Source organism: Oryx dammah, unplaced genomic scaffold (assembly GCF_014754425.2).
Source record: "Oryx dammah isolate SB20612 unplaced genomic scaffold, SCBI_Odam_1.1 HiC_scaffold_23, whole genome shotgun sequence".
Taxonomy (NCBI): Eukaryota; Metazoa; Chordata; class Mammalia; order Artiodactyla; family Bovidae; genus Oryx; species Oryx dammah.
This window is the reverse complement of record NW_024070207.1, coordinates 71,820,450-71,830,168: the sequence shown is the minus strand read 5'-3', so window position 1 is coordinate 71,830,168 and position 9,719 is coordinate 71,820,450. Positions and strand designations below refer to the sequence as shown.

The window sequence follows — 9,719 nt, the reverse complement described above, 5'->3', positions numbered from 1 at the left end:
ACGGAGGCTGGCAAATGCTTTCAGCGCGTTCTAAGTGATCAGCGTCTCCATTCTGACGTTTCATCCTCACCTCCCAGGAGACCAGGGCCCTCAGGACCCTCCTGCTTCCCGCTCCACCCACTTTGTACAGAGTCAGGGCTCAGAGCTGTGACTCTAATCAGAAAGGGAAGGCAGGACAGGAGGAGGTGGGACGAGAGGCTTGACAGAGGTACTCATACCATCACCTTCGCCCGCCAACTCTTCAACTGCCCTGACCACCCTTGGGCTTGGCAGCAAACAGGAGGAGGCCTTTGGCCCCATTGGTTACTCCTCGAGGGGGCAGGCAAACAGGGCGCGTGCTGGTTGGTAGGAACCAGACCAATAAGGAGGCCATGGCGCCGGCGTCCCAGGCTTGCTGAAAGCCTGGCGCCATTTGCCACAATCTTGTGCGTGTGGTGCCTGTGGTGCTTGACCGCTCGCTTCGGACGCCGCTGGCCTCACCTTCCATGACCGCCACCACCACTGCCACCGCAACTCGGTTGATAAATCATCGCCACCCCAGGTCCGGGGGCCACCCAGATCGCTACATGAGCTCCCCAGATGATGAGGTGTCAGTTTGGGGAGCGGGTTTCGGCCCAGAGGTCAGGGAGCAGACCCGCATCCCTCAGGCTGGCTCCACAGCCCCGCAGGGACCTGGACTGGGCTCCGAGGTGAGGACACCGCGAAGCGGCGAGGGTGAGAGTGGAGATGGTTACCCAAACTCTGAGGGACTCAGCTCAGAGCGGGAGGTGCTGGAAGCGGGGTGGGGCGGGGGGGGGGGGGCGGTCCTGTGGGGCTGCGAAGACCGGCTTGGCTCCCTGGCTGACTACAAAGGCGATGCCCTGCAGCTGGCTGACGAGTCGGTGGCGGCCATCCTGCGGCAACTGAGCGGCCTGGACGTACTGGGCGTCAGCAGATACCTGTCCCCAGAGAGCTATGCGATCACCGATGAGTCCTCCTTGTGGGCCGACCTCGAGGCGGGTCCCAGCGGTCGAGGCACGGTCCCCCAGGGTTGTGGGGCAGTGGTGCTGGCTGCGGCCGGCCCTCTCCAGGTCGGTGGGGCCGAGGCGGGCTGGGCCTGGGGGAACCCTAAGAGAGGCACTAAGAGTACGTTGAACGTGGCTGTGGATCACCAGTGGCCGTCCTCGGAAGGCCCGTTTGGGCTACTGTCCTGACTCTGAGTCCTCTGATGAGCTCAGTGAGAGAGGGCTGATGAGGGTGAGCATTTATCCCAGAGGAGGTCAGGCCAAGCTCAACAGCCTCAAGGGTCCCAGGAACACGCCCAAACACTCGACTGTCTAAGGCAGGGAGAATCTCCTCCTTCACGTGCCAGGCCCATTCCTGTCCTCCGCTCTGCGAGGATTCACTTCGGTTGTGGAAAGGCAGGACAGGCAGGGCGATGCAGAGCTGAACGTCTCTCCACCTAAGAAAATACAGAGCGAGCTCTGGGGGGAAGGATGGCCGCCGGCAGAGCTATCAGGGAGTACCAGTAGCAGAAGCTACTGCAGCTGCCACTGCAGACAGCCTGCCGTGGGGTCGCTCCTAGGAGGAAGGGAGACCAGGAGAAAAGTCCCTCGGGGGTGTCTCCACACCTTCCCTTGGGAGAACCTTCCCTTCCTGGGAGCAGCGAATCGCGGCCACTCCCCTGGAACCGGCCACCTTGCCCCCAGTCTCTGGCATTCTGCTGCTTGGGAGGTCCAAGAGGTATACCTTGGTCTCTTTGGGAACCAAAGAGTCCAAGCACACAGATGCTGGGGTGAAATCTGTGGCCAGGAGGGCACGGGAGGCCGTGTCAGTGATGGCAGTGGTGGGAGAACACAAAGACCCAAATAGAGACCCAGTCCCAAAGGGAGAAGTGAGTAGGCCAGGCCCCTCCTCTCTCCCCACTCTTCCCCCTCCCACCCTCCCCAGGACACACGTCTTCACCCGTGCTCCCTCTCTCCATCCCTCAGGGGTCCTCATTGGGTGGCCCTCCGTCAGTGGGTCATTAGGATGCCAGATTGGTATCCTTTTCCTAGGGGCAAACGTTAAGGTAGCACTTTGGGTGTTCTGGGCTCAGTTCTCCACCCTTGGCCTCTTTCCAGTCTCCAAGAGTCTGGGACTGGAGAGGAAGGGAGGGCTGGTAGCTGAATTGATTTGAGGGGACCCCTTAAAAGCGTCACAGAGCTTCAGTGTTTAGATGAATCACTTTCCTGAATCCTACTTCCTAGCTGTTCCCCAAACCTTCTTTCAGGGGCCCCAGGCTTTCTCAGTGCCACACTGTTGTCCCCAGCTCAGCTCTGCCTGCTGGCCTGGGGCTGACTGACGCAGAATGTGCTAAAGAGATCAGCCTTTCAATTCCCTTCCCATTCCCCTGCCTCAGCCCAGTCCCACATCACACCTGCTCACACACACACAGACATAGACATATAAATGCACTGGTACACACATACATACATAAACACACACATCCTTAGTCCAGATTGGTGAAAAATCTTTTAGCTGTCCACTCACTGGGCATGGCCATCTTCTCCGTGGGCACATCATGGAGAACCCAGCAGTGATGATCTCCACATCAGAGACCCCCAGGATCCAGGAAACTCAGAGCCCTTGGCCCTGAACCTGGGAGAAGTCATGCCCAAAGGACCTGAACCCTCAGATGAGTGTCTTGGGTTTTGATATGGGGGGAGGGGACCAGGGGTGAGGGCAGAAACCTCTCTCTCTCCTTGGGGCTCAGCCTTGCTCCTAGGCAGTTTCTCCCATGGGAAACAGGGTGTCAACAGAGCTGGCCCCCATCATCCTCTGTGTGGGATTTGTTTGGCAGAGGTAATCGGTGACAGTGCCCCAACAGCTACTCTGGCTGTAAACTTGCAGGTTAATAGCCTTTTCTGTGAAGTGCTGTTCACCCACATTGCTCTCCCAGGTGCTGGCTGTGGCTGCCGCTCTGAGAGGCTCGAACCCAGAACCACAGTCTTTGGGGATCACAGTGGTGAAAATGCTGCCCTTGGGGAACAGGGGAGGCAGGCCCAGAGAGAAGGTTTGGGCTGCCAGGCAGAGCGGGGGGGGGGGGGCTTGTTGCCAGCAGATCGAGGTGCTGCCTCACCTTGCGTTAGAGCCTAGTTGGCCCTTTCCACCTCACTGGGAGCCTGGGAAGCTGGATTGTGTGCCCTTTCCCTCTCAGGTGACCAGGAACCAACTGACCATTCCCCAAGACTGGAAAGGAAGCAGCAGCCACCGGGAATGCTGGACTGTCCTCGGGTAATGCTTCCTCTGGCTCTTGAAATGCACACCCAGTCCTCATGGTGGAATCTGGATCCAAGTTCAACTGAAATGTGTGGGCCTCCCTGCCTCGTCCCCATCCCACACCCGTCAGAAGGAGCCCACCTCCTTTCCACTGAAAAAAGTCTTTCCCTTGCCATTCTAGACATCTGGCTTTGGGATGCATGGCCCTGGGGAGAGGAGAAAAAAGAGGTGACAGGGGGGCAGTGTATAACCTTTTCTCTTCCTCCCGTGTGTACTGGCCTAGTGTCTGGTGCTACAGAGAGAAATAGACGACCTTAAGGAGCAACTAGGTATGAGGAACCAGGGACAGAGAGCAGCGGGTTCTTAGTGCAGAAGCAGGGTGGGCCCTTGGGGTGGGGTGGGCTGCAGGTGCAGGGGCCCTCGTAGGGATCAGCATTCCTGTGGGGAGGAGAACCTAGCAAGCCTGTCCCTGGAGCGTGAGGTGCATGTTCAGCTGGGCATGCGGACAAGTAACAAAGTACTGTGTGGACTGCGTGCACACTCTGCCAGCCATCCGAGTCCTGAGAGCTCCTTCTGATAGGACTTGTAGAGATGCCTTGTTGATCTGGCGTGGCCTCTAAGGTTCTTGTTAGATTGTTTGCGAGACAATTTTTGAACTCGAGAGCTGCTGGCACATTTTGGTTCGTTTTAGGAAATAGCTCCACATTTATCTCAGGTGGTGGGTGGTGATCAGGCCCAGAGCTCTTTGCACTGGGGCTAGTGGGGTGGGTTTCAGGTTGTAGGGCTAGGTGGTTCCCCACAGGCACAAGGGGACAGGCTTCTATATCATTCTGTCTGGAGCACCTTCTTGTGCCTCTCCCTGTTGCAGCCGCCATGCAGCACCTGGCTGACAAGTTCCAGATGCTTTAGAGTGAGTGTTACACACACCACACTCCTTCCCACAGTCCTGGCTGTTGAGCAGGGCTGTGGGCTGGCCCTGGCTTGAGGCTCTTCCCTGACTCTGCTGTTTCACAGGTTGAGCCCAACATCTTTCTGCAAGAGGAGCAGATGTTACCTCCGGGGCTGGTGTGCTGTGGCCAAGCTTGTTGTCTCCTGTTCTGCCTCCAGCAGGGCATCCTCTCCCCCTTGCTTTGCCCCCTCTCTGCCCCAGTCTTACAGCGGTTTTTGATTAAAGGACTTCTCATATTCTGTGTTCTGTCCTCTCTCTGGGGGGTAGGGGTTGGGGGAGTGGGGCGAGGCCTGGTGGGGAGCCACTCCATATCAGAGCCTGTTCCAGAACAGTACCTCTGGCATCCTGTGGTGGGGACTCTGGGTCAGCCTCTGCTACCATCTAGGCCATCAGGGCAGCAGAGTGCCCCTGGTCTGGGTTCACTGAGGGCCTTGTCTGGCCACATTGGCACATCCTCCCATTCCCCTAAGGCCCTCTTCTAGTTCTCTAAACACCCTCCTCTGGGATTTGCCGGTTCCCATCCATCGCTGACATTCTGCCTCCCCGTTGGAAGGAACTCATGACCCCCTTACAGAGCTCCAACCCATCCTCCTTGCTGCACTGGACTTATTGTCCTACTTACCCTGACCACTCTCCTTTCCTGTTGGAGCACCCTCGATCCCTCACCTGACTTGCCATTGGTGACTTTGCCTGCACGTGTAGTTCAGCAGGTGGAAACAGGCACAGGTGCGCTCATCTCTCCCTTCCCAGGCTCTGCCCTCTCACTGGAGTCCCTACTGCCTGTACTGCCCTCCCCCCTCCCTGCCCCAGTCCCACCTTGCACGCTGGAACCTGCGCACAGTCCTCCTCTCCCCTTTAGCCCTCACCCCTGAGACTCAGGCACCAATAGTTTCGCTTCTCCTTCTTTGGATTCAATAAAGGGCTTGGGGATGAAGCCTGGACCCAGTGAGCTGGGGAGCAGGAGGGAAGGTACAGGGAACACAGGAGACAGGTTAGTCTCTGGGCTGGAGGTCAGGAGATGCATCTGTTTGGTGCCAACCTGGGTCAGAGTGCACCCCGGCAGCTAGAGATGGATGGTGCAGTCCTTTGTGTTTGCACATCCTTCCTGCCCTAGCCAGCTGACCACCCTTGCCTCCAGCCTGAGCCTCTCTATACCCTTGAGTGGAAATGGTCCCATCATGCTCTGTGGCAAGTGTGGTTAGTAAGTCTCTGTTCTTGCAAGGTCCCCGTCAAATACTGTTCCACCAGACCCATGACACAGGTCTTCCAACAAATGATATTTCCCAGAGTATCCCAGCTCAGCATCCCAGACTACCTCTTTAGGGCACATGACAATGAGTCTGAACTCTGTTCAATTTCTCCCTCACTGGAATTTGGGGAGCACTTCCTTTCCTTCAGCCAGCACTCCAGGACTGTGCCAGCCTGAGACTCAGAGAGAAAGATCTGTGTTTGAGTTCTGTGTTTGAGTGAATTGAGGGTAGGTTCTGCCTGACACCATTCCTGAAAGACCAGGGTTTTATTACACAAAAGGGGGTATGATGGTAGGTAGCACATTCAAAGTTGGAACCTGGACATCTCTCTGTGTGAATAAAAGTCAGCAAGGATAATGCCCTTGAGGCAGAAGGATGTGATTCAGGGAGTAAAGAAAGTAGAGACTGGCCCAGGTTCTGTAAAGCACTGAGTGAGCTGAAGCAAGGGTTGGATCCCCATTATTCAAAGCGTGTTGACACATTCCCGAAATGTAGGGGGGGGGGACAATGCAGGAGGCACCAAACCTCAGGACAGGGTGTTGGGACTCTCAAAGTGTTGGAGTCTCTGGAAGAGGCTCTGGATCCTACCTTGCCATTCTATGATATTTGCCAACTGCTGAGGGTGTGGATGAATGAAAACGGGAAGGGTGGCTCTGGAGAGTACCAGGGATACTGCTGCTCACCTTAGAAACAGGAGACCGCCCAACATGAGTTACCTGAGGCAGGGGCAAGATGGGTGCCATGGGGAAGCAAAGTTAGGAGTGACTGCACCTGGACAATGGGGTGCGCTTCCCCCATATTCTCACGTTGATTCCCTTCCAGGCCTCTTGTCAGGTGGACAGACTACGTGTGGGTTGGAACAGTCAGAGACCCCAGGGTCAGAGTAGAACATTGGTGGAATGTCCTCCTTCTACTCAGATGCAACCCCTTCCCTGGACCAATTGGGCTTGATCACTTAGTTTACAGCTGATCCAGTGGTTATTGCCTGGTGGTGTAGCACATCGCGCTGTTTTTCGAGTGAGTAAATTTGGAAGAAACCTTCCAGCTGAGGTTTCTGCCCACCGAGACATGTAGGTAAGTTGTGCCCAGGGAGAAGTCCAGCACCAGCATCAGCACCACTCTTGGGCGGAGAGGGACCTGGGACTGTGGTCACCAGGGTGAGGAAGTGGAGAAGCTCACGGAAGGGGAGGTGGGAGGGCATGAGCACAACCCTTCATTCACTGTTTACCAGGCTCCCTTCCCTCCTCTGAGCACACAGTTCAGACCAACTACCTCACTATAATGTTGCTGGAAACATATACACCACAGGCCTTGGCTCAGCCCCAAGCCTTCCACTTCCAGTGGGAAATCTGTGGCAGGGTCTGAGGCATAGGCTAAAGAAATACATCTGGGTCCCAGGGGTAGGAGGAAGGCCGAAGCCCAGCCTCATTCAGTGCACCCCTGTCACCTTTCCCCCTCATGCCCCTTCTCCAGCCTGGGAGACATTGACAGCTGCCTTGGAGAGCCCTAGGCCCCATCCTGCCTGGTTCTGCTGCCTGTCCAACTCCTGGGAAGATGCTCCCTCCCCATCACACCCCCACCCCATCAGCACCAGCCCCAAGTCTAGTGCTTTCTCTGGACTCTTGAGGGAGACTGGCACAAGCAAAGAATTTAGAGTAGGTGAGCCCTGAAGAGAGCACTGGCTGAGGTGGGCACAGTAATCATGCCCCAAAATGTCCAAGTCCTAATTCTTGCAGTTGGTTTATATGTTCCTTTGCGTGATAGCAGTTGGTTAAGCTTGCAGATGCAATAAAGGCTGCTACTCAGCTGACTTAAAGTGGCGAGACCCTCACCTCCAATGGGCAGGTCCAGCCGGGCACTGTGGGGCTGCCAGGGTTGCCATGTGGACTGTCCCTCTGTGACCCAGGGAGCAGCATTTGAATGACTACAGTGTGCTTGTTGTACCTGTGCTTGTGCAATGTTGACATCCTGGTAAGTACTGCTCAGATGCAGATGAAGGACTTTTACAAAGAGGATTTTCTTTCTTTTAAAAGATTTACCATTTCTATTTCATAAAACAACCTTTCCAAACACAGAAGAGAAATTGCATCGAATTAAATATGAGTTAAACAGACGACACATATACATATTATAGAGAGTGTAAGCCTTCAGTCTGATGAATAGGTAGGTAACAATCAACCCATTTCACTATACTCAGGTGCCATGTACATTGCGCATCCAGGAGTCACCTATATATCCTTTTCCCTCACAGAATCCTCATGGATAAGTGTACCTACTGCCTATTCCATTTACTTCACATTCTTGGGGGCCAAACTATACATAGAGAAAACAGATTGGGTGTTGCCTGCATCTGGGGATTGACATAAGGGGTTGCACTACAAAAAAAAAAAAAAAAACAGAAGCAATTTTGCAGGTGATGAAAAAGTTTTTTGTTTCGATTGTGGTGGTGGTACCATGAGAAGATGTGCTTATAGTGGCTCAGAGACCTTGTAAGCAAATTGTATCTTAATAATTCCATATTATTGAGATACTAATACCCTTTTTCAACAGCACATGAGACAGTTTTATGCATGGTCATCACCAAATGGTCAGTACCAAAATCAAATTGATTACAGTCTTTGTAGCTGAAGATGGAGAATCTGTATATAGTCAGAAAAAACAAGACGTGGAGTTGACTGTGGCTCGGATCATCAGATTCACATAGCAAAATTCAGGCTTAACCTAAAAATGTGGTGAAAACTTCTAGACCAGTCAGGTACGACTTAGTCAAATCCACTATGATAATGCAGCAGAGGCAACAAATAGATTCAAGGGATTAGAACTTGTAAACAGTGTGTCTGGAGAATGATGGACTGAGGTCTGTAATACTGTACAGGAGGCTGTGAACAAAACCATCAAAATGAAAAAGAAGCAAGAAGGCAAAGTGGTAGGAGGCCTTAGAAATAGCTAAAGAAAGAAGAGAAGCAAAGATCAAGGGAGAAAGGGACAGGTATACCAAACTAAACGCAGATTTCCAAAGAACAGCACAGAAAGACAAGAAGGCCTTCTTCAATGAGCAGTGTATAAAACTAGAAGAAACAAGAGAAGAGGAAATATTAGAGATCTCTTCAGGAAAATTGGAGCTATCAAGGGAACATTTTTCCCAAAGATGGGCACAATAAAGAACAGAAATGGAAGAGACCTAGTAGATGCTGAAAAGATCAAGAAGATATGGAAAGAATATACAGAAGAACTGTCCAAAAAAGATCTTAATGTACTGGATTACTGCAATGGTGTGGTCACCACCCAGAGCCACCTATTCTGGAGAGTGAAGTCAAGTGGGCCTTAGGAAGCATTGCTCTTAATAAAGCTAGTGGATGCGACAGAATTCCAGTAGAACTTCTCAAAACCCTAAAGGATGATGCCATCAAAGTGTTGCATCCAATATGTCAGCAAACCTGGAAGACCTACCAGTGGCCACAGGATTGGAAAAAAGTCAATCCACATCCCAATTCCCAAAAAGAGTAGTACCAAAGAATGTGCTAACCATCAGACAATTGCACTCGTCTGCCCTGCTAGTAAGGAAATGCTTAAAATCTTGCATGCTAGGCTTCAGCATTATGTGAACCAAGAACACCCAGATGTCCAAGTTGGGTTTAGAAAAGGAAGAGCAACCAGAGATCAAACTGCCAACATTCACTGGATCATAGGGAAACCAAGGGAATTCCAGGAAACCGTCTACCTCTGTTTCATCAACTATGCCAAAGCCTTTGTCTGTGTGGATCATAATAAGCTGTGGAAAGTTCTTAAAGAGATGGGAATACCAGACCATCTTACCTGTCTCCTGAGAAACCTGTATGTGGGTCAAGAAGAAACACACACTGTATGGAACAACTGATTGGTTCAGGACTGAGAAAGGTGTATGACAGGGCTGTCTGCTGTCACCCTGTTTGTTTAACCTATACACTGAGCACATCATGAGAAATGCCGGGCTGGATGAGTTACCAGCTGGAATCAAGATAGGCAGGAGAAACCTCAACAACCTCAGACATGCGGATGATACCACTCTAATGGCAGAAAAGGAAGAGGAACTAAAGAGCCTCTTGATGAGGGTGAAGGAGCAGAGTGGAAAAAGCTGGCTTAAAACTAAATATTGAAAAAAAAAATTGATCACGGTATCCCACCCTGTTACTTCACGGCAGATAGAGGGGGGGAAGGTGGAAATGGTGACAGATTTCCTCTTCTTGGGCTCTAAAATCACTGCGGATGGTCACTGCAGCCATGAAATCAGAAGACGTTTG

At 52.6% G+C, this 9,719-nt stretch overlaps 1 pseudogene; it reads left to right on the top strand.

The window, feature by feature from the left end:
- The first annotated feature begins 512 nt into the window (after positions 1-512).
- Positions 513-4,149, top strand: LOC120881987 (annotated as a pseudogene).
- The last annotated feature ends 5,570 nt before the right edge of the window (positions 4,150-9,719 follow it).